Genomic DNA, 22468 nt, shown 5'->3' with positions numbered 1-22468 from the left:
CAGTCAAAGGGTTTGCTATAGTCAGTAACACACATGCTGATTTTCTTCTAGAATTCTTTGATGCAGTTCATTAACCATTGTGTGTTTACAATGAGGTCCCTAGTGCCTCTTATTTTTCTGAACCCTGCTTGGACCTCTGGGATTTCTTTTTCTATATATGATTCGCATCCATCTGCAGAATTTTAAGCATAATTTTGCTTGGTTGGAAAATTAATACTATGGTCCTGTATTAATACTATGGTCCTCTTTTGTGGATGGGGATGTATATTGATCATTTTCAGTCTGTTGGCCACTGTTTTGTTTTCCTTATTTATTGGCATATTTTGGTCATCATTAGAGTTAATTCTGTCTGTGTGGACTGTAGCAATTCAACTGAAATATCATCTGTTACTGGTGATTTATTCTCCCAATATCTCTATTCCAGTTTCTATCTTACTCTCTAGAATTTGAGGTTCATCTCGTATAATTCTTCATTCCATGTGTCATTTTTTAAATCTCTTCTGTGCATTACTTCAATTGTCTTTTTATTTCTTCTTGATCTTGTAGCATGTTCCTCTTCTGATCATAGAGCAGCCTCACCCCTGATTTAAACTTTCCTTTGAGTTCCCAGATCTTGTGGAGAAGGTCTCTTGTTCTTCCTTTTTTGTAGTTGTCTTCTATTTCTTTGCATTAGTTATTATACAGTGTGCACTTTGTTTATGTGGGTGATCCGTTCTGGACTCCCCTGCATAAAACAAATAACGCATATGCTCAAATCCCATTGAAATGAATGGGGCTCATGCACGCAGTGGCACGGCGGCGCAGCGGCACACGTGCACCACAGGCACATGCCCCATTTGTCCCTATAGGATGTGCCGCCCCTTCCTCCCTGTGCGGCTTTCAGCGTATGCTGAAAGCCGCATAAAGCATGCCCACGTATGACACGAGTGCACTGTAGAGGTTTTCTTTATCCTTGTGCACTAGTCATTGGACAGTTACATTCATGGTTCTGGATTTGTTCCTATCTCCCTTTTCTTTTGCTTCTCTTCATTGCTGTGCTGCCTGAAGTGTTTTCTCTGTTATCCTTTGTTTCTTCACTTTCTTTCAGGCCACTATTACTGTCTTTCTGCATTCTTCACTGATTATGTCCTTGGCTTCTGACCATAGTTCTTCTGACTCTGTCAATTATGTTTAATTGCGCAAATCTATTTCTTACATTGTCTGCAAATTCTGTTCATATATTGTTCAATTCATATGCCTGGGACTGCACACATGTACACTATCAACCAAACCAGAAGATGAGACATACAACTAGTTCTGGAATCCATTTACTCATAGGGTTTCTGATTTGATTGGTATACTGATGTAGAAGACTACTTTTGAATATAAAACCTTTGCTGGATCAATGTCCTTGAGCTTTGGAGATTAACTATCCATTTTGGACATTAACTATCTCCAAAATGCAGGGCCTATCCATCCAGATTGCTGTTGTCTAAATGGCAATCTGGATGGATTGGCTCTGCATTTTCAATTTACTTCAGTTCACCCATCCCTCCAAAGAACATTTTTAGAACTCCAATGTAAAGTCATCCTATTAGAATATTATTGCTTGTCTAGTCATCTTCTGCACAATTGGAAATCTAAAACTGATAAGACCAGGACACCCTACATTGTTCCAAGATGCTCATCAGTTATGTCAGCCAGATCGTATCTATCATCTTTACAGTTCTGAAGCTACTATTTCAAGGTACAGTTGTTCCCACAATTTTTCTTGGTAGTGCAGTCATTTATTATTTCAGTTTGTCCTTTGGACATTTTGCAGCAGCACCATTTACTCTTCACTATTAAATAACAATCAATGAATGATCCTGTTTCTGAACTCAGAAATAGAAAATAATTAGTAGATTTTACCATTTCAGGAAATTAGACAAGGAAATGGGCTGGGGAAATCTATTTCTTAACAGCTACTTGTGGCTTTGGAAATTCTACCAGCCTGCCAGTGTTTTACAATTCTTTACAAAGTCATACTCTGAGATTTTCTTAGAACAGTACGCACACACTTAGCTTTAAAGTGAAACTATGCAAAGCCCTGCAAATGGTTCATTGTGATTGATATAAAACATGTACATTTTGATGCAAAAGGTTGGTCTGGCTTTAAATTAGGCAATTACAATTCAGCCCCCTCCTTTCAGCAAGCAGCTCTTAGTATCCACTGGGGTTTAATTTCAGGACTGGAAAGTGGAGAGCCTTGTGACCATGTCTAGTACTGGCAGATTGGGGTTTTGTTAAATCAGAGTTGGAGGACCATCTTGTCCAACCCCCTGCCACACATGAATGCACTGCTAAAATACTTTATACTTGCCCATAAAAGAATTACTCTATGAACATGGCATCCCTATAAAGGAAGGTTCTGATGTTGGTAGGTTAGTGAATCTGCTTCAGGTTTTATTCCCAACTATATTCTAAACTTTAATAGAGTTCCCAACATGAGGGAGGTACAGCATCTTTCCAAGATCCTTGCAAGTTCAGACTAAAACCCAGAAAAGTTTCATTACTCTAGAGACACTTAAGTCACCACCTATGTTTTTATCCATGACTGAATTTAGAACGGAGTCTAGTGTATCATCAAGGGAAATGAAGTATAAGTAAATGCTCTGTATCTTGGCCCATATATTAAACAAACTATGTTCTGGGATACCCATGTTAGAATAACATAATTTATGAGTGGTCAAGATTCAAAAATATCTATCAACACAGCTCGGTTCTTAAGTAAAGCAATACATCTGAGATCTATATATGTGGGGACAATCGGGGTAAACTGCAGGAGTGATGAAGCATTTTGATGTATAACCTTATTTTATTCTAATTGCTTATGGTATTATTGACTTTTGTATTAATATTTTTACTTATCCATTTTTATATCTTCATATTTTTAACCTTTCACATAGAATTTTACAGAGTGTATTACAAGTTTTGTTGTAACCACTGTACTATTTGTATTGTCTAGTGTATTGTATTTCTATTTCTATTTCTATTTTATTTCCATTTTTATATATTATTTTATTTTCACATTTTTATATAACTTTTATATATAACTTTTGTATAGAGTTTTATAGAGAGTTCAGCTTAGTTTTGTGGTACTTTGAGACAGCTCACGGGCTAATCAATAATCAATAAATACTGATTGACTGAGATATAAGTAAATGCTATACATGTGATTTACAGAGGAAATGTACAATGCACAAACAAGTTTTTTGAATAATGCAATTGCAGATTAGGGGGAAAAATCCCTCATACCAAACCATTACAAAATAAAAGCTGCCAGAATTTGCAGAATTCTGCCTAAGCAGACAATTGAACATGGGCACTTGAAATTAGTGGGATATCTGCATCCATTTTTACAGTCTTCTGGAAGAGTATACAGAGCAATTCTCTTCAAACACTTACCAAGCCAAAACTAGATGGCTGTTTTGACAGACTGCATATATCCATGACTCATCACTGTAGCTGTTCATTATCTATACATCATATCAACAATGTGCAGGAGGGTTGTAGGCTGACTGTATTTTCTTTTCTTTTGGGGAAAACATGCAGCCAAGGTTCCTGCCAGTGAGAATTTAAAACAATGGGTTTGTTCAGAGTAGCTAAAATTAAACCAAATGTGTGAATGCAGGTGGAATCCTTGACCTGCTTATCTGAGAGGAGACACATTGAATTTGTTGGGACCTACTTAAGAGTACACATGGGTATCATTCTGTTGTAAATCATAGTTTTGGAGGAAGGAAAGATGTGTAGGAGATTCATCTTTTCCCTGAAACAAAACAAAAAGGCTGCCTAGAACACTCATTCCCTTTTGGCATGATGACTTTCCTCCCACACACTAGCAAAATGTATGATTGACTCTCTCCTTCCATGTTTTTATTGATTTTTAACAATCAAATACAGACAAAGTATTTTATAGAAAACAAAAAGAAGAAGCCACCAGACAGATTCCTTCTCTTCTTTTTCAAACCGTTCTCTCTCTCTCTCTCTCTCTCTCTCTCTCTCTCTCTATATATATATATATATATATATATGGGTTTTGAGATTAGGTCCTGCCCCCCGACAGTGCACCACTTCCTCACATTACAAAATCTTATCTGCACAAGAGCTTATATCCCAAGATATATGATCTCCACCTATACATTTTATATCACATAGCATATCCAGAGCATATGTTCATTGTAAGTTCATGCAAAGGATCCTGTGTAAAATAAAACAGTGGTTCTCAAGCTTTAGTCTTCCAAATGTTTTGGACTTTATCTTCCAGAATCTGCACTCACTGGCCATATTTCCTGGAGTTTCTGTGACCTGAAGTCCAAAGCATGTAAAAGGTCAAAGGCTGAAAACCATTGCCTTACAATGAGCAATACAGGTGGATGGATGCATGGATCAATCTATTTTCAGTCCATATTTCTTCCACATATGTTCATTCATAGGTTCATGGTCTCATGTCACATTAATAAGTGGGGGGAATCCATACAAAATGGATGTTCTTTGCAGATTTCATGGGTAATCCCTGTACTGTTTCATCAACATGCAGGGCAGCTGTGTTGGGCCATAAAACAAATACTAAAGTAACTTGTCAATATCTTTATTACAAAACACATTTCAAAGCTTTTTCAGAGAGTTTTCTGTCTTTTGTTTAGCCTAATAAAAGTATTCTTGCATACAAATCATTTCTAAAGATGTTGAACTACAGTATTCCAAGGACAAGGCTCAATTCTGGATTGATCTGAATTAGTCTGAATCAATCAGATTTAGTGCAAGATCTTAGCCCTGTCCCCTGAATAAATGTCCCCAAAGTATCTAATGTGCCTATTGATATCACAGAATTAAAGTGAATTAATCCCCGATCCCTGTCTTCTCAGAGTACCTTGGTACCTTCTAAGTATGCCACCAAACTACTAACTCCAGCATCCCTTAAAATGTACCCATGGCAAGTAAAGTGGCATAAAACTCTATTATTGTATTTGTTTGTTTGTTTGTTTGTTTATTCAGGATTTATATCCTCCCTTTCTCCCATAGTGGAATTCAAAGCAACTTTGTTAGTAACTGATTTCCTTTTGCATTTCATTTTCAGGATATTTATTTCTATTATTTTATTTTTGGTCAACAGCTCTTTTGATAACCGTTTAACCATTCCTGGAGGTCAGCCTCAAAATTATGTTATGTTTCAACTTGGTTTCATCTTATGGAATTCTGGGATTTTCAGTTTAGAGATTGCGAAATTAAAATTCTCTGCCAGAGAACACTAGAACCTCACCAAACTACAAAATCCAGGATTCCATAGGATGGAATAATGACTGTTAAAGTGGAGTCATAGTGCTATAATTCTGTAATGTCAAAGTATCCAGTACTCCATGCTGACTCTAAATAGATGTGATATTTCCTAAGCCGCCACTTGTTCAGAGTAGCAATCCTTGTAAAAAATCTGCTTCTGCACACAACTGTCCTTGCTGTGTTGGGACACAGGTTTTACTTATGTATGTATCAAGTATCTATGGAATAAAAAGCAGTTGTGAACTATGCCATTTTGGGCTTTAAGCCAAAAGAAAAAAAAATCCTCCTGTGACCAAATTTTATAATGCACTTGGAGAAAATATGAGACAGTCCATTTAATATTCTCAACCAGACCTTGTGCTATGCGAATGACAGGGTCACTTCCTTCCCATAATTCCTGTAGAATTGTGCTGGAGAAATTTGAGCTCCCTTCAGAAAGATAACCTTGTAAAGGTGAACATTCAAACGTGACTGTAAAGTTGCCTTAATGAGTATGCAGACAGTTCAGAAGTATACAAAAGAGAATATTGATCTAACCCCTTCATTTCAATGAGTTGTTAAACCTGAGCCGTGAAGATGACAATGCAGATGTCAGCACCATTAACTACCTTACTGATGATAATTTATCAGAAAAGTTAAAAATCTTGGTAAAAAGTGTATCCCAAAATTATATGCCTTATGAGACTGTGAAAGTTCTAGCAGCATGACATAACTGTTTGAGAAGAGACTGTAAGCTAGGGAACCCTCTGGGTCAAATATTTGTAATGAGTAACAGCAAAGCTCACAACTACCTTTGATTCCATTTCAGCTTTTACAGCTTAACCATAACCAATGTGTGGTGAAGGGTCTGGAAACCATGCCCTATGAGGAACGACTTAGGGAGCTGGGGATGTTTAGCCTGTAAAAGAGACAGTTAAGAGGTGATATGATAGCCCTGTTTAAATATTTGAAGGGATGTCATGTTGAGGAGGGAGCAAACTTGTTTTCTGGTGCTCCAGAGATTAGAACATGGAACAATGGATGCAAGCTCCAGGAAAAGAGATTCCACCTCAACATTAGGAGGAACTTCCTGACAGTAAGGGCTGTTCGACAGTGGAACAAACTCCCCCGGAGTGTAGTGGAGTCTCCTTCCTTGGAGGTCTTTAAACAGAGACTGGATAGCCACTTGTTGGGTATGCTTTGAAGGAGGGTTCTTGCATGGCAGGGGGTTGGACTGGATGGCCCTTGTGGTCTCTTCCAACAGTATGATTCTATGATTTAGACTAACATGCAACACTATTAAAAATCATGGCTGGTATTAGGTATTCCAGGTACAGATTTGTATCCTAGAGTTATGGATCCATAACAGATTTGTATTCAGCAAAACTATGCAGACTTACTGGAAATTTACATAAATGCCACCCCAGTCCAACTTAATAGCCAGCTGTTCGTTTGGGTGAAGCAGGCAGATTCAGCTTCCAAACAAGGTGCAAGGAGAATACTCTCCACAGTAGACAAGTCTGTGACAAGTCAGAACCAGGGCCATGTTACAAGTCCATGTAGGCTGGCTGGCTGGCAGAATGGGAGGCAGAAAGGTCATCCTCCCTGCATCCGTACTGGACATGGACTTCCTTTGCTCGATTTAAGAAGAAAAATCAACTTTTACTTTATAGATGATAGCAAAACTTTGGCTGTATAGATCGTGAAAAACTATGGCTTGCTCTTAAAGAAATGATTTTGCCACATCATTTGATTGTTGTGATGCCTAATCTGTATTCAGGTCAAGAGGCCACTATCAGGACAGAATATGAAGAAACAGAATGCTTTCTATTTGGCAAGGGGGTTAGGTAAGCCTATATTCTATTTAACTTGTACTCTGAACATACCATACATAAAGCTGGATTAGACTTTGAGGAAGGAGGTGTGAAAATTGGAGAAAGAAACACCAACAATTTAAGATATGCAGATGACACCATACTACTAGCAGAAAATAACAAAGACTTGGAATGATTACTGAAGTAAGCCAAGGAAAAAAGTGCAAGGACAGGTTTACAGCTGAACATTAAAAAAAAAAAAAAACTAATGGCCACAGATGATTTATATAACTTTGAAGTAGATGATGAAGACATTGAAATAGTTCAAGATTATTTATATCACAGCTCAGGCATACATTAGAATGGAGACTGCAGTCAAGAAATCAGAAGACTACTGGGACTTAAAAAGACAGCTATCAAGGAACTAGACAAGGTCCCCACGTGTGAAACTTTATCATTGACTACCAAAGTCAAGATTGTCCATGTCATTATGTTTCCAATTTTTATGTATGATTGTGAAAAATGGGCAGTGAAGATATCTAACAGGAATAAAATTAACTCATTTGAAATGTGGTGCTGGAGGAAAGTTCTACAGATAGCATGAACTGCCAAAAGACAAACAAATGGGTCTAAGAATGCAGAAAATATGCAGGGGTGGCTGCATATTTAGCAAATTCAAACAAAAATCCACCAAACAGTGATACCTTTATTGGTCAACCGATATTGTGCATTTCAGTTGGCCAATAAAGGTATCACTGTTTGGTGGAAATGCATCTAAGAGTAAATCGTGGCTAAGATCTCCCCAGAAGCCAAGATGGCTAAATTGAGACTCTTGTACTTTGGACAAATCATGAGAAGACACGACTCATTAGATAATATTTGGTAAGGTAGAAAGCAGTAGGAAAAGAGGAAGACTGTATGACAACAGGTGGATAGACTCAATCAAGGAAACCACAGCCCTGAATGTGTTGGACCAGAACATGGCTGTTGATAACAAGATGACTTGGAGTTCTCTCATTCTTGGTATCACCATAAGTTGAAGTTGATTGTATGGATGACAATTAATAACAAAACCCAACCTAGCTGAATGAACTGGACTAGGGAAATCTGATCTCTACATTTTGAAATTTTCCCTTGCATACACACTAACACCCCCTTAAAGCCAAAGAATCACTTGAGTTAGAAATTTCATTTCAGCCATGAATGTACCAAAGGAATAGAAACGCAGTCTCTTTCTGACAGGATGAAATTAGCATTATCATAGAGCACCTTCTCCAAACGCATTAACATAAATTATTAACAAAACACAAATCAAGATTAAACATTTGTAACATTTGGAATTTGACAGAACATGAATTCTGTGCCTAACCATTTTTCTCTCTGATATCTTTTTGTGCCCCCCCCCCCCCTTGCCATGAAGCAGCTGTGTGGACTTCATTGATGTTAGTCATGAATCACTCTGATGAAATATAATTATTGCTCATGAATCACACCAAAGATCAACTCACTCATAAATCACTCACAGCTATAATAACTCTTAATTATGTTCTTCATTTTTTGAGAGGAAGGGGAGTGAACAGGGAGCTGGGGAATCAAAATAATTTTAGACCTCCAGAAGGGATTTGTATTGTATTTTATATTTTGAACCTGAAGGGACCAATTGGATCTCCCCTATTATTAGCACTACTCTTATTACTAATACTGTTACTACTATTATTAGTATTACTTTTATCATAGCCTGCCTTTTCCCAAATTCAGGACTCAAAGTGGCTTACAAAAGTTAAAATAATTGTTAACATATAATTAAACTATCAGTAAAATGAAAGCCAGCTTTAAAATAACCCTTAAAAAGGAAAGAACAATGCAGCACTTTATGCAAGGCCCTGTCCCTGTGAACAACCCGTGTTCAAAAGCCTACTGAAACAAAAAAGTTCACCTGCTAGAGTCCAAACAGAAACTGATCACTGCAATGACAATGAATAACAAGATGGATTAGACAATGTGGTGTCTAATGAGTCAGCTCATTCACAAATCTAGCTCAGCATTCTCTTTCACAGGAGCCTGGGACATTTATTTTTGGACTACAATTCCCAGGTCCAGGAGGATCAGGCAGGTTGAGATCATCTTGGTAAAAGTTAAGTCGGGGAGGGGGGGGGGAAACAACAAGGATGGCTACTACAGACCCTCAAACCAGACAAAGGACTTAGATGATGCCTTCCTGGAACAGATGATGAGACACTCAGAAAGGAGAAATGCAGTAGTAATGGGATATTCAAGTATCTTGATACTTGTTGGAAATCAAGTTCTGCCAAGAATGTAAGGTCCAACAAATTCATCACTTGCCTTGCAGATAATGTCTTTGTCCAGAACGTGGAAGAGACAAAAAGGGAATCATCCATTCATTTCTCCACCACTCTGTAACTGGGCTTAAAACATAACTAGGTAATTAACTGAGGGCTTGAGAGAGAGAATCCAAAGATATCCTAGATAAATCCTGACAATGTCTGCATGTCAACTTGTATGGCAGGGAGGAGAAGGTGGACCCTTGTTATATGTTGGGGTTTGGTTCCAACATCCCCCATGGATAACACAGTCCGTGGATGCTCAAGTCCCATTAAATATAATGACATAGCAAAATGGTGTCCCTTATAAAAATGGGAAAATCAAGGTTTGATATTTGACATTTATACTTTTTTTTTTGAACATTTTCAAACCATGGATGTTTGAATCTGTGTATAAAAAATCTGTGTATAAGAAGGGCCAACTGTATTTTAACTTAACAGGCCAGTAGGAAATGGTCTGGTATAACTGCATCTACAACCTCATCCAGCTCAATATTGCAGTTCTTAAACAGGAACAAATACAAAGTCCCTCTAGCTACATGAGTGGGAGGGCTTTCCATTATTTCCAGATTAAAATCCTCCACGTGGTAGGGGGAAAAATTCTAAGAAAATGAAGAATCCCTATGAATATTAAAATCCCAACAAATAATATGAGCAGGGTTTTAAAACACAAATATAGATAACCAAGACTCTTGCCAAGATCAATAAAGGGATGTAGACCTTTACTTATTTCATTCTCACTTACAATAACAAAGAATTTCTAGAATTTTCTATCTCCTGGATGAAAATGTGAGAGTTTCTACAAATTTATATTTACAAATTGCATTTTAAGAGTACTTGCAAAACATTTGCCAAAAAAAGGGGGAGTGGGTTTTACTCCAAAAACAAGCTTTTGCATATAATAATATCTTTTTTTCCTAAAAGCACTGGTTTTGTATAGCAAACAAATCAAGAGGTTGTACAGAAAACAAGGATTTACACACAAAAAATTGCACAAAAAGTTCCATTTTCTCAACAGGGTGTTCTTCTATTCTCACTGAAGAACATTTGTCCATATTTTTTGCCCCTAATTCTAGACTTCATGTACTGCTGCCTCACACTACAAAATGGAAAACAGTTTTTCCCCCAAATGTGCTTACTTACTGCTACAATATTGTATGCAGATATTCAGGTTCATGCATATTGACCTGGCTTCAGGAACTGAAGAGGCAGACAGTACACTGTTAACACCCATAATAAAATTGAATTATGGCTGTTGTTTGGGAATAAAAGGACAGCTTGCTTTTAACAGCCACAATGGGCTCTGGAAATTCTGAATGCTTTGAACAGCAGTACAATATCCCTTGTGTTTCCATTCACCTTTAATGACCATGGCCCAGCTTCAAGAGACTCCCCACCTTATCCTTCCTTCTTCAGCCTCTGGGTTAGTGCTGCTGCTACTAAATCTCTCAACAGAGGCGCTAAATAACCATCAAGGCTGCAGACACAGAGGAGTGTGTTCCTTTCAAAAGGGCTTGTGGATGGTAATGATGAAATCTTTATCAGCTCTGGCTCTAGGAGACCAAGCAAACAGCCTCCAAGTATACATAAAAATTGAAAACATTTACAGTTGTCATGTTTGAACAGGATGCGACAAAGTCTTGGCATTCACTGGAGGAGCAAGAGGAAACTGCCTAGGAAACATGGAATGTCTACCTTGCAGTCCCAGTAACATTCTTTCAGCTTCATGTCATCAGTGGCTGAATTCTTGCCTGAAGGAAATTGAGTAGCTTGTAGTTTTTCTGTATAAACAACTCATTGGTTTTGGCTGTGTCACCAAGGCCAGGAAATGATTATTCTTCAGCCATGCTAGGCTCATCCCGAGGAGTCCATCATCTGCCCAGTAAATGTGACACTAGGATATTGTTGGGCAGAACTGAGGACAATCCTGCCAGATCCAACAGCAAGGAATGAGTTTTGGAATGATCTTAGGGAAACATTGGTGTAAGGGAGGGTGTTTAGGAGAGATGTCTCCTCTTTTTAGGCATGTATAAGACTGTGTACAGGCATCAAAAGCAGTTCACCTATCAGCAATTTTGTGATTCTTAGGCAGCTGCCACCCCACAGTGGAGACTGCCATATGTTTGAATGGTTTAATGTAGATATTGCAGGTATTCTGCTGTGCACTCACTATGTTTGCACCATAAATCAGAGGGAAAGAACCTCTGGCCCTCCAGATGTCAATGAACTACTACTCCCACCAGTCATCTCTATTAGCTAGGCTGGCAAGGGATGATGAGAACAAGACAATATCTGGAGGACTTCAAACTCTCCAGCCCTGTTATAAATAAAACAAGGTAGCCTGTTTAATGGTATTGACGTGCTTTTGTGATTTAAAACCTAGGTATTAGATCTAAAGCTCAGAATTTCCCTCTGTCTCCCAAGCCTGAGATTTTGAGATCATCCTGGTTATTTAAAGTCCTTCCAGATATTTCACTCCTCCTAAGGCCTTGCTGGGAATGAGAAGCAGAAAAAAGAGAGATGAAAGGAAGACTTAAAGATAGAGGAGGAGTGGGCAGGGGAAAATCACATCAGTTTTGCTAGCCACTAAGTAAAGCAGTTGATCCCACTGAGATCATCCTATTAAGGGTGAACTTTCAGAATTTCCTACACATACAGTAATCAAATTGCTTTCTAAAAAGAGGCTTTTCATCACTCTCAAGCCAACACAAAGAAATTCTTAATTGTGGAAGGAAGGGTGAATCCAGACCTCCAGACATTCTAATGTGCAGCTCCCTGCCCAGTCCTTTGTGACAGGCACGAGGACAAGAACATTGTCCTTTAAAACTAAACACAAAACATGTATATGTACGGGACAAGCAGATCCCCTAAACACACTTAACCTTAGGATGGAGACTGACCGAGGTAGTGTTAGGGTTATGCATAATAGTTTCTAGCATTTTGTTCCAGGACAGTAAGTTCAAAAACCAGCTTCATCAGTTGGGATTTTCAATAAAACATTAGGCCTATCCAGTAATGTACACTACAGTACTGAATTTCTTTTTGTTATTTTTTTTATAAAAGTCACCATAATAAACATAGTATCACAATACCTTTGTAATCAAATCCAGTTAGATCCATTTTACATTTGTTACCTTTATCCCCCTCCCCATGTTACAAATACATGCAAATGATAATCACCTAAATTATCATCCACATCTCCATTATTTCATCTATATTAGTTCATAAAATTCTAAATTAATTCACTCCTTAAATAGTAAAATATCTCTTTTTTTTCTTTTCTGATTGAATTCTGCACTTTCTCTCTACTTATTCATTAATCAATAATATATAGATTTTGGTTACATTTTTATTTCCTACCCATATACCACATCATCTGTTTATTCTTATCTTATGCATGTAAATTTAGAGAGACCATTTCTTCTTACAGTATTTGAAGACTGCTTCCCAATCTCTTTCCCGTTTCTGTTTGTTTTTTTCTAATCAACATTGTTAATCTGTCTAACTGTAACATATCCGATGTTTTCATAATGTTTCATCAATTTTGGGGAGTCTTTCCATTTAGTGCAATAGTGATTCTTGCAGATGTTATTAACTATAATGTACATTTTAGATGCTTTCTTTCCTCTTTACCCTCCACTATATTGAGAAAAAATAAAGTTCTAGCTTAATTTTAATTTCAAAAATTGCTTGTAATATCTTATGAACCTCCATCCAAAACACAATATGGTAGAAAGTACCTTCACATCTACCACATTTCCAACATATTCTGTTTCTATTTTTGTACATTTTCACTAATTTAGTTGGGGTCAAGTACCATTGGTGTAACATTTTATAGATTATTTTTTTAACATCCATGCTAAGAGCGAATCTCAAGTCTTGACCCTAAACTCTCTCCCATTTATGCAGTTGAATTGAGTGGCCAATATTTTGCTCCCATTTTACCATATATCCTTAACTGTTTCCATCTCTGTTTCTCTTTTCAATAGCAATTTGTATGCCTTGGATATAGTGGCTTTTTTATTTGTCCACATCATCTCATCAAGCTCAGTTTTAGCATTCATAATACCTTCTAGTTTGAGATCTGTCTTCTTTCTCTAATTTGCCTAAGGAAAAAAAATTGACATTTTACACCATCTTTTTCCAGTTCTTCTTTGGTTTTTATTATCGGCTTTCTCTCCTCCCAAGTTTGGCAATCTTGATATTCTAACCAACCTTTTCTTCCCACCGTGTTTTTCCTCATGAGTGCCTCATGTGGGGATACCCATTCTGACAGTTTTTATAAATTTTGCTTTTACATTTGTTCCAAACTCTCAGTAAAGGTTGCTAAACTATATGATCATTAAACTCTTTATTAAACTGTAATTTATCCTACCACAAATATCCATGTCACCCAGATCTCAAGTTAAATCCCTCCAAGATAAATAGTTTCTGATCAGTCAAATATATCCAGTCCTTCAGCCACTCAATACAGCATGAATAATAATAAATCTTTAAATGTGGTGTGCCCAATCCACCTCTTTCTCTAACATCTTTAGTTGTTTTCCAACACAGTGTTGGCTTTTTTCCAGCCCAAATAAACTTTGAGATGTCCTTCCCCTATTGTTGAAAAGGTAAATTATTAATAATAATAGCTAAGTTTTGAAATAAAAACATAAATTTTAGTAGGACATTAATTTTTATTGAGACTATTCTACCCATGAATGACAGTTTTAGACTGGACCATCTATCCATTTCTTTATTAATTTTTTCCAAAGTGGTAAATAATTGTTATCATAAAGTTCTGAATTTCCTTTGTTAAGTTTATTCCAAGATATCTAATTTTCTTCTGTATTTGAATCCAGAACTTATTTGCAATTCTCTACTGGATATTTTGAACAAAAAAAAGCACTTTGGGAACACACTTGGGGGGAAAATTTAATATAACTCCCTGAATTCATGCTAATTTGGAAATTCTGGAGTTGCAGTTCCCAACATTACATTTTCCAGGTTTCTTAAAAATAGTGTTTCCTAATTACGGGGAGCCTGAAAAGGCTGCTGACCGACTCCCCTGGCAGGCAGCATTGCCGCCGGGGCTCAGCGCCACGGAGGCCTGGTGCTCCCCCACATGCCTTGCAGGGGCATGCCGGCCCCTGATTGGGTGGCTGAGGGGGGAAAGGGAGGGACTTCCGCCTCCTGATCAACACTCTGCGAGGCGGACAGTCCCTCTCGATGGTTGCCCCAGTCCTCCAGGGCAGCTGATTGGCTGGCTGCTCCTGGGGGCGGGGCGACTCCCCGCTCGGCCTCCACCTTTGGAAGATGCCTATAAAAAGGCCATGCGGCATCCATTCTGGCACCATTTCTGTTCGGCTCTGCTAGCGTGCAGGGCTGAGTTCTCCTGGGGAGGTGAGCACAGGGGCTTTCTCCCCTCCCTTGCGGGGTCCCCCCTTTCCGGCAGCACCCGGCGGCGCATTTGCAGGGCGCTGTGGCGTGCCTTTGCGTGCGGTAAGTTTTCTCCCTGCTTCCGCCCACACAGTTTTTTCCCGCCAATTTTGTGGTGCCTGCCATTTTGTTTAGGCCTTTAGGCCTAATTAGGCTGCTCTTTCTTGATCTGCAGCCATTAATTTATCCCTCTGTCAGGCAGGGCTGTTACTCTTGGCTCTTTTTCGGGGTCCAGCTTGTGAGCCAGGTCACACTCTCTCAACCTTAGATCAGGAATTCTCCTTTTTTGCTGCTTTTTTCTGCTCTTGGACATTTATTTGTGTTGGTGCGTGTGTTTATGAACTTTATCCCTGTTGTTGTTTTTTGTTTTGGCCAGTTTTTGGGCTTCAAGTGGAGTCTGCTTTCCTTACTTTGTTGCCTCCCTTTCAAGGCCATATTGTTGGGGCCTTTTTTGATGTGGCATTTTAGATTTTTTTTTTTTAACTTTTTCAGCCACCTGTTTTATTTTCCAGTAAGCTATTAGCTTACTGCGTGTTTTCATCATGCCCAACAAAGAGGGCGCCACAAGGCACGTCCTGCCTTGTCAACACAAATTCCACCTGATCAAGTCGAAAATGTTTTGCCTATGCCAGCCGTAAATTTTTCCACTTCCTCCTCGAGATTTACACCAAGTTTAGGTTCCAGAACTGTTTCTACATCTGGACCTTCAAACGTGGGACCTGCTCCAGCTGCTCTTTCTTTGTCCCAATCGGCGATGTCGGAGCTGTCGCGTTCCATTGCTGAGCTAATTGCTAAAGCCACCTCACCATGCCAATCAAGTGTTCCAGAATCTTCTTCTTTTCCGGCAGTTGCCAGTTCTCAAGGAGCTACGTCTTCTAGCCAAGTGCCAGCAGCTATTCATGACAGGACTCTGGTGCCAGCTAGGCCTTCCAGAATCTTGTCATCCTCCAGCTCGACATCATCGTCATCTTCCAGTTCAGATAGTGAGGAGATTAGCAATGTGGATGGCGACAACAGACGTAGATGGTGCAAAAAAGGTCGCAGAACCAAGAAAAGACATTGACAGGCGTGTTCATCGCAAGCTGCACAAGATGCCTTCAATGCTGTCAACCCTCCTTTACCTTCTGGCAGAGATTGCTTTTGGGTTGAGCATGCCTTGGCCCCAGGCCTGCCGCGTTGGGCCATCAAGCGTCGTACCTGGCGACCGGTCTTCAGGGGATTTGGGTCAACCAGGAAGCACAAGGGTTTGTAGTTTGCGCACCTGGAGAGCGCCCTCCAGGCTCTCATCTGCCACGCAAGACCAGGAAGCTGATTCTTAGGGGCTGTTTTGTTGATGTGTTTGATTTGGTGCCTCCGACAGGTCAAGCAGCTTTGGCGGTCATATCTACAAAAGGGAAAAAGAAGGTCCCCCTTTCCCCTCCGGTTGACCGCAATTTTGATAATTGGCTAGTAGGATTCACCATTTTTAGGGCCGTTGTTGCCATGGCCTTCTCTGAACGGGCTTGGCAGCTTGACAGTCATTTCCTACACATCCTTAAGGCCAGAGAGTTTGCCAGTGATTCGGCAGCGATTGCCTACGGCACGGTGTTTCGCCAGCATGCTTCACAGAATTCCAGAGAGCGATGGGATCGCCTACACTCTGAAATTTGGCTGTTGGAAGTTGGAACACAGGCTGTGCTGCCTGCTTCTTCCTCTGGCTCTGCTCCTTCTGTTAGTTTGGGCCTTGTTTGCCAAGATTTCAATGTGGGCAAGTGTTCTCGTCTGCAGTGCAGATTTGATCACCTCTGTGCCTCTTGCGGAGGCCCTCATGCTAGACTGTCTTGCCCTCTAGCCCCTTCCTCATCTCAGGCCTCTAGGATCCCTCGCTCTGCATCTCTTCTCAGCAAGGGAGATGGCCCTGCTCATAAATAGCCATATCCAATCTATGGCTTGTTCTCCTAGTTAGTGTTGGTACCCCTCCCCTTTTTTCCCTGTCTGTCACAGGTTCATGGTTGATCATTGATCCTTTTACTGTTTTTTCTTATTATGCATGTTGTTCAGTCCATTGTCCTACAGGTCCAAGCCAAGCACCAACAGTGCAGTTATTTGCTGATCCGCTGCCTTGCTGGTTGACTGCGATTCTGGTTCCTTCTATGGTGGCGTTGGGGTGGAACCTGACTTATTTTCAGTGGACATTATGCGTTTCTCCAGATGTGCTTTTGGCAGGCTGAATTTGTTGATATGCTGGCAGTTTCAGACTTTATGGACTTAGGCGGGGTACAAACCGCCGCTTTGCGGCGCTTCCCCATCGCCGCCATTTGCTCCGTGCGGGAGCCGCAGCAGCCAAACCGCGCGGCTCCCGCGCGGAGCAAAAAAGAAGCTCCATTTCGGAGCTTCTTCTTGCGGCGCCTCTATGACGTCGCGAGGCGCCTGGCGCGGACTCGCGACGTCATAGGCGCCGCGACACGTCTGGACGCTATGCGTCCAGTACGTAAAGATGGCGGCGCCCATGTAGAAGGTGCGCCGCCATCTTGTACGTATAGGATACGTACTAGGGTTAGGGGGGTGTGGAAGCACCGCCCCTTCCTAACCCTAGTACGTATCCTATACGTACTAAATGGCGGTTTGTATCCCGCCTTAGTTTTGGCATGCATCAGGCCGGCCTGACAGCCTCTCTGAACCCTGATGGTGCTTGTTGGGTAGGGTTGGTGGTGGTGTTCCTGCGGAACGGCCTTTGTGGCAGGAGCAGAGGTTCTGGATCTGGTAGGCATGGTCTATAAGGTTGCATAGCAGCGTATCGGGAGTCCCTATGGGACACGGGAGCGATGAAGGCATACGTTGTGGTCATTGTGGGGCCATAACATGACATCACTTCCTGGTGACTAGGGGATTTAGTTTAATGCAATCTGCAGGTTGCATGGATACGAGAGGGCGTTATGAATGAATGAATGAGGCTATATTTATATACCACTGTTCCATCGATCACGGCGGTTTACAACATAGTAAAATACAGATTATAACAACAACAGTCCCCCCCATATTAAAACAGTACAATACATTAAAATCCATCATTCAATTATAATAATTAAAAACAGTAAAAAACAGTAAACAGTCCAGTCAAAACATTCACAATACACAGGAGAAGATAACAATTAGGACATGTGGGGGAAAGCTTGGCAGAAGAGGTAAGTCTTAAGGTTTTTTTAAAAAAACTCAAGGGAGGGGGCTGAGCGGAGCTCGTCAGGAAGAGAGTTCCAAGTCCGGGGGGGGGGGGGGGGGGCGAAACAGAAAAGTCCCTATGTGCGGACACTGTATATCTAACCTTAGGAACTCTCAGAAGTTGTCTCCCTCCTGACCTGAGAGTGCGGGGCGGATTATATGGGGAGAGGCGGTCCTCCAAGTACTATGGGCCCAAGCCATTTAGGGCTTTATAGGTAACAATCAACACGTTGTATTGCACCTGGAAGCGGATAGGCAGCCAATGCAGATCTTTCAGTATAGGTGTTATATGGCTGGCCCTAGAGCTACCAGTGACCAGCCTTGTTGCATATTCTGAACCAGTTGTAGCTTCCGAGTATGGTACAAGGGTTGCCCCATGTAGAGCGCATTACAGAAATCAAGTCGAGAGGTTACCAGTGCATGTACCACTGTTTCAAGGTCCCCCTGGCCCAGGTAGGGTCGCAGCTGGCGTATCAGCTGAAGCTGATAACAGGCACCTCTAACTGTCGCATCCACTGAGGAGTCAGGTGAAGCGACGAGTCCAGAAGCACCCCCAGACTGCGAACTGTGTCCTTCACGGGGAGCGTGACCCCATTCAGGACAGGTGGACTAACTTATTTTAGCCCCTAGCTCATCACTAAGGCCTTTGACAAGGTTTCCCATGACATACTTGCAAACAAGCTTGTAAAATGTGGGCTAGACAAAGGAACTGTTACATGGATCTGTAATTGGTTGACCGGCCGAACTCAGAGGGTGCTCAACAATGGCTCCTTTTCATCCTGGAGAGAAGTGACCAGTGGGGTCCCACAGGGCTCTGTCCTGGGCCCAGTGCTATTCAACATCTTTATCAATGACCTGGATGACAGAATTGGGAGCATACTTATCAAATTTGCAGATGACACCAAATTAGGAGGAATAGCTAATACCCCAGAGGACAGGATCAAGATTCAAAATGACCTGAATAGACTAGAAAGCTAGGCCAAAGCTAACAAAATGAAATTCAACACGGAGAAATGTAAGGTATTGCATTTAGGGCGGAAAAATAAAATGCACAGATATAGGATGGGTGACACCTGGCTGAATGAAACTACATGTGAAAGGGATCTAGGAGTCCAAGTAGACTACAAGTTGAACATGAGTGAACAGTGTGATGCGGCAGCTAAAAAGGCCAATGCTATTTTAGGCTGCATCAATAGAAGTATAGTGTCTAGATCAAGAGAAGTAATAGTGCCACTGTATTCTGCTCTGGTCAGGCCCCACCTAGAATATTGTGTCCAGTTCTGGGCACCACAATTCAGAAAGGACATTGAGAAACTGGAGCGTGTCCAAAGGAGGGCGACAAAAATGGTGAAGGGTCTGGAAACCATGCCCTATGAGGAACGCCTTAGGGAGCTGGGGATGTTTAGCCTGGAGAAAAGAAGGTTAAGAGGTGATATGATAGCCCTGTTTAAATATTTGAAAGGATGTCATATTGAAGAGGGAGCAAGCTTGTTTTCTGCTGCTCCAGAGAACAGGACCCGGAACAATGGATGCAAGCTACAGGAAAAGAGATTCCACCTCAACATTAGGAGGAACTTCCTGACAGTGAGGGCTGTTCGACAGTGGAATGCACTCCCTCGGAGGGTGATAGAGTCTCCTTCCTTGGAGGTCTTTAAACAGAGGCTGGATGGCCATCTGTCAGGGATGCTTTGATTTGGATTTCCTGCATGGCAGGGGGTTGGACTGGATGGCCCTAGTGGTCTCTTCCAACTCTACGATTCTATGATTCTATGATTCTATGATCCCAATGCCTTGCTTTTATGACATGCCATTTATCCTACAACAGCGGGTTGTAGGATGATCCAGAACTCATGCTTTTGGCCAACCCTACCTTTTTGAGGTTGCTTGCGTTAATAAAGTTGTGGCCTTTCCTCTACATGCAGCTCTGCATATTATTGTGGTGACGCCCTCACAGGCAAAGGCTGCCGCCTGACTCCCCGGGCAGGCAGCATTGCCACCAGGGATCAGCACCACAGAGGCCTGGCGTGCCCCTGCATGTCTTGCGGGGGCGCGCTGGCCCCTGATATGGTGGCCGAGGGGGGAAAGGGAGGGACTTCCACCTCCTGATCAACACTCTGCGAGGCAGACAGTCCCTCTCAATGGTTGCCCCGGTCCTCCAGGACAGCTGATTGGCTGGCTGCTCCTGGGGGTGGGGCGACTCCCCACTCAGCCCCCACCTTTGGAAGAGGCCTATAAAAAGGCCATGCGGCATCCGTTCTGGTGCCATTTCTGCTCGGCTCTCCCACCCACCCTCCCTAGGCTGCGTGGCTTGCTGTCACAACTTTTGGGTCATCAGCAGATGTTCTGGATCTGGTAGGCATGGTCTATACGGTTGCATAGCACCGTATCGGGAGTCCCTATGGGACACGGGAGCCATGAGGGCATACATTGTGGTCATTGCGGGGACCATAACATGACATCGCTTCCCGGTGACTAGGGGCTTTAGTTTAATGCAATCAGCGGGTTGCATGGATATGAGAGGGCGTTATTTTAGCCACTAGCTCATCCCGATGCCTTGCTTTTATGACATGCCATTTATCCTACAACGGCGGGTTGTAGGATGATCCAGAACTCATGCTTTTGGCCAACCCTACCTTTTTGCAGTTGATTGCGTTAATAAAGTTGTGGCCTTTCCTCCACATGCGACTCTGCGTATTATTGTGGTGATGCCCTCACAGGCAATTTTCCTTGATCTTAATGTATTAATTGATTTCATTTGATTTACAGGTAGCTTGCTTCTAATCAGCAACATTTTTTTTCATTTGAAACAGCAACTTGTTTTCCCTGAGAAATAATTCCAACCAGTTATAGATTTTGCAGGGATGTTGTATAGCTAATTTCAATTTATCTACAAATTGTCATATAGACAGTTTTTAGTAATCTGAAATTATCACAAAATAATTTCAGGGTGTAAACAATGCCACATTGACCTCACACTGAATGTTTCATGTTTACTCACTGTCATCTGTTCCAACCACCTGAAAAATAATTTCCTATGAAAAACCTATCAAAAATAATCTAAGCATAGATATAAAGGTAAAGGTTTTCCCTTGACAAGATTGTCTAGTCATGCCCAACTACAGGGGGTGGTGCTCATCTCTGTTACTAAGCCAAAGAGCCAGCATTGTCAAAGACAACTCTGTGATCATGTGGCCAGCATGAATGCACAGAATACTTTTACCTTTCCACTGAAGCGGTACCTATTTAGTTACTTGCCCTTTTACATTCTTTCAACTGCTCAGTTGGCTGAAGCTGGGACTAGTGATGGGAACTCACTTCATCACTTGAGCCTCAAACTGCCAACCTTCCAGAGCCATCATCTTAACCACTGAGCCACTGCATCCCTCTCTGAGCATACTACTAGTTACTTTACCCTTCCCTGGCTTCTCAAAAAAGCAGTAGCCCTTGAAGTGGACAATTAATCTAAGTTTATAACTGCTTTGCATCACCAGAACTGCACAGAGGGATAGAGCACATATATGGGAATGGGATTCTAAATGTGCACTAATGATCTATAAAGTGCAGAAAGAATCTTTAAATATAGAATGAATAACCACATTTGCTCTAGTGATACCTAAGGGGAAAATTTTGTCTCTCTTATTTATAATTAAAAGAAGTCTCAAACAAATTATTCTGGGCTCAAAATCTCAAGGAAAGAAAAGGAAACATCCTCTAATACAACTCTAACCACTACCAAATGTATTAATGCTCAGTCATATTGGCTTCACAATAATTAGCGCTCATAGTATAATTATAGAACAACAGTTGCCCAAATCTGCTTATGTATGCTTGTGTCTCCATTAGGGAAGTTAAATCATTACAGAAAACAAGATAAAAAGTTAATGTTGCAAATCCCATTGTCTCAATGAAGCAGCATTAAAGTCAGGCTTGCATTTGATGACTATTCCCTACTTAGCAAGGTGTTCATTAAAAGTAGTCTTGATATATTATAAGTTTGTTGTTTTCTTTCTAGGGGAAAGAGCATAAAACTTCAGTTGGTTTAATTTCTTTTCCTAGTAAATACCTCTTAGGGGGAACTAACTATTATGATGGAGGTGTGGAATGGTTTGCTATAGTACTTGAAGGCTGCACTAGGATGCCTCATTGTTGCTCAGAGAGACTATGATTATCTGCTTTGTTGGTATAGACTTTTACTAAATTGATCTTGGTCTGCTAACAGCAGACCAACAGATCTATCTCCAAAAGTCAGGATCCAAATTTGAACATTATAGCTGAAGATTTCTCAAGTGCCAATGTCCACAAGTGCCAACTAGGCCTGTTTCAATGCCCTTGGAGCATCACCCATTGGATTTGCTGGAGGGTATAAGAAGCAGGATGCAAGATGCAACCAACAACTTTTAACCTGTGAATATC

This window comes from Sceloporus undulatus, chromosome 1 (assembly GCF_019175285.1).
Source record: "Sceloporus undulatus isolate JIND9_A2432 ecotype Alabama chromosome 1, SceUnd_v1.1, whole genome shotgun sequence".
Lineage (NCBI taxonomy): Eukaryota > Metazoa > Chordata > Lepidosauria > Squamata > Phrynosomatidae > Sceloporus > Sceloporus undulatus.
The sequence above is the reverse complement of the archived record's forward strand: the minus strand, read 5'-3'. Positions refer to the sequence as shown.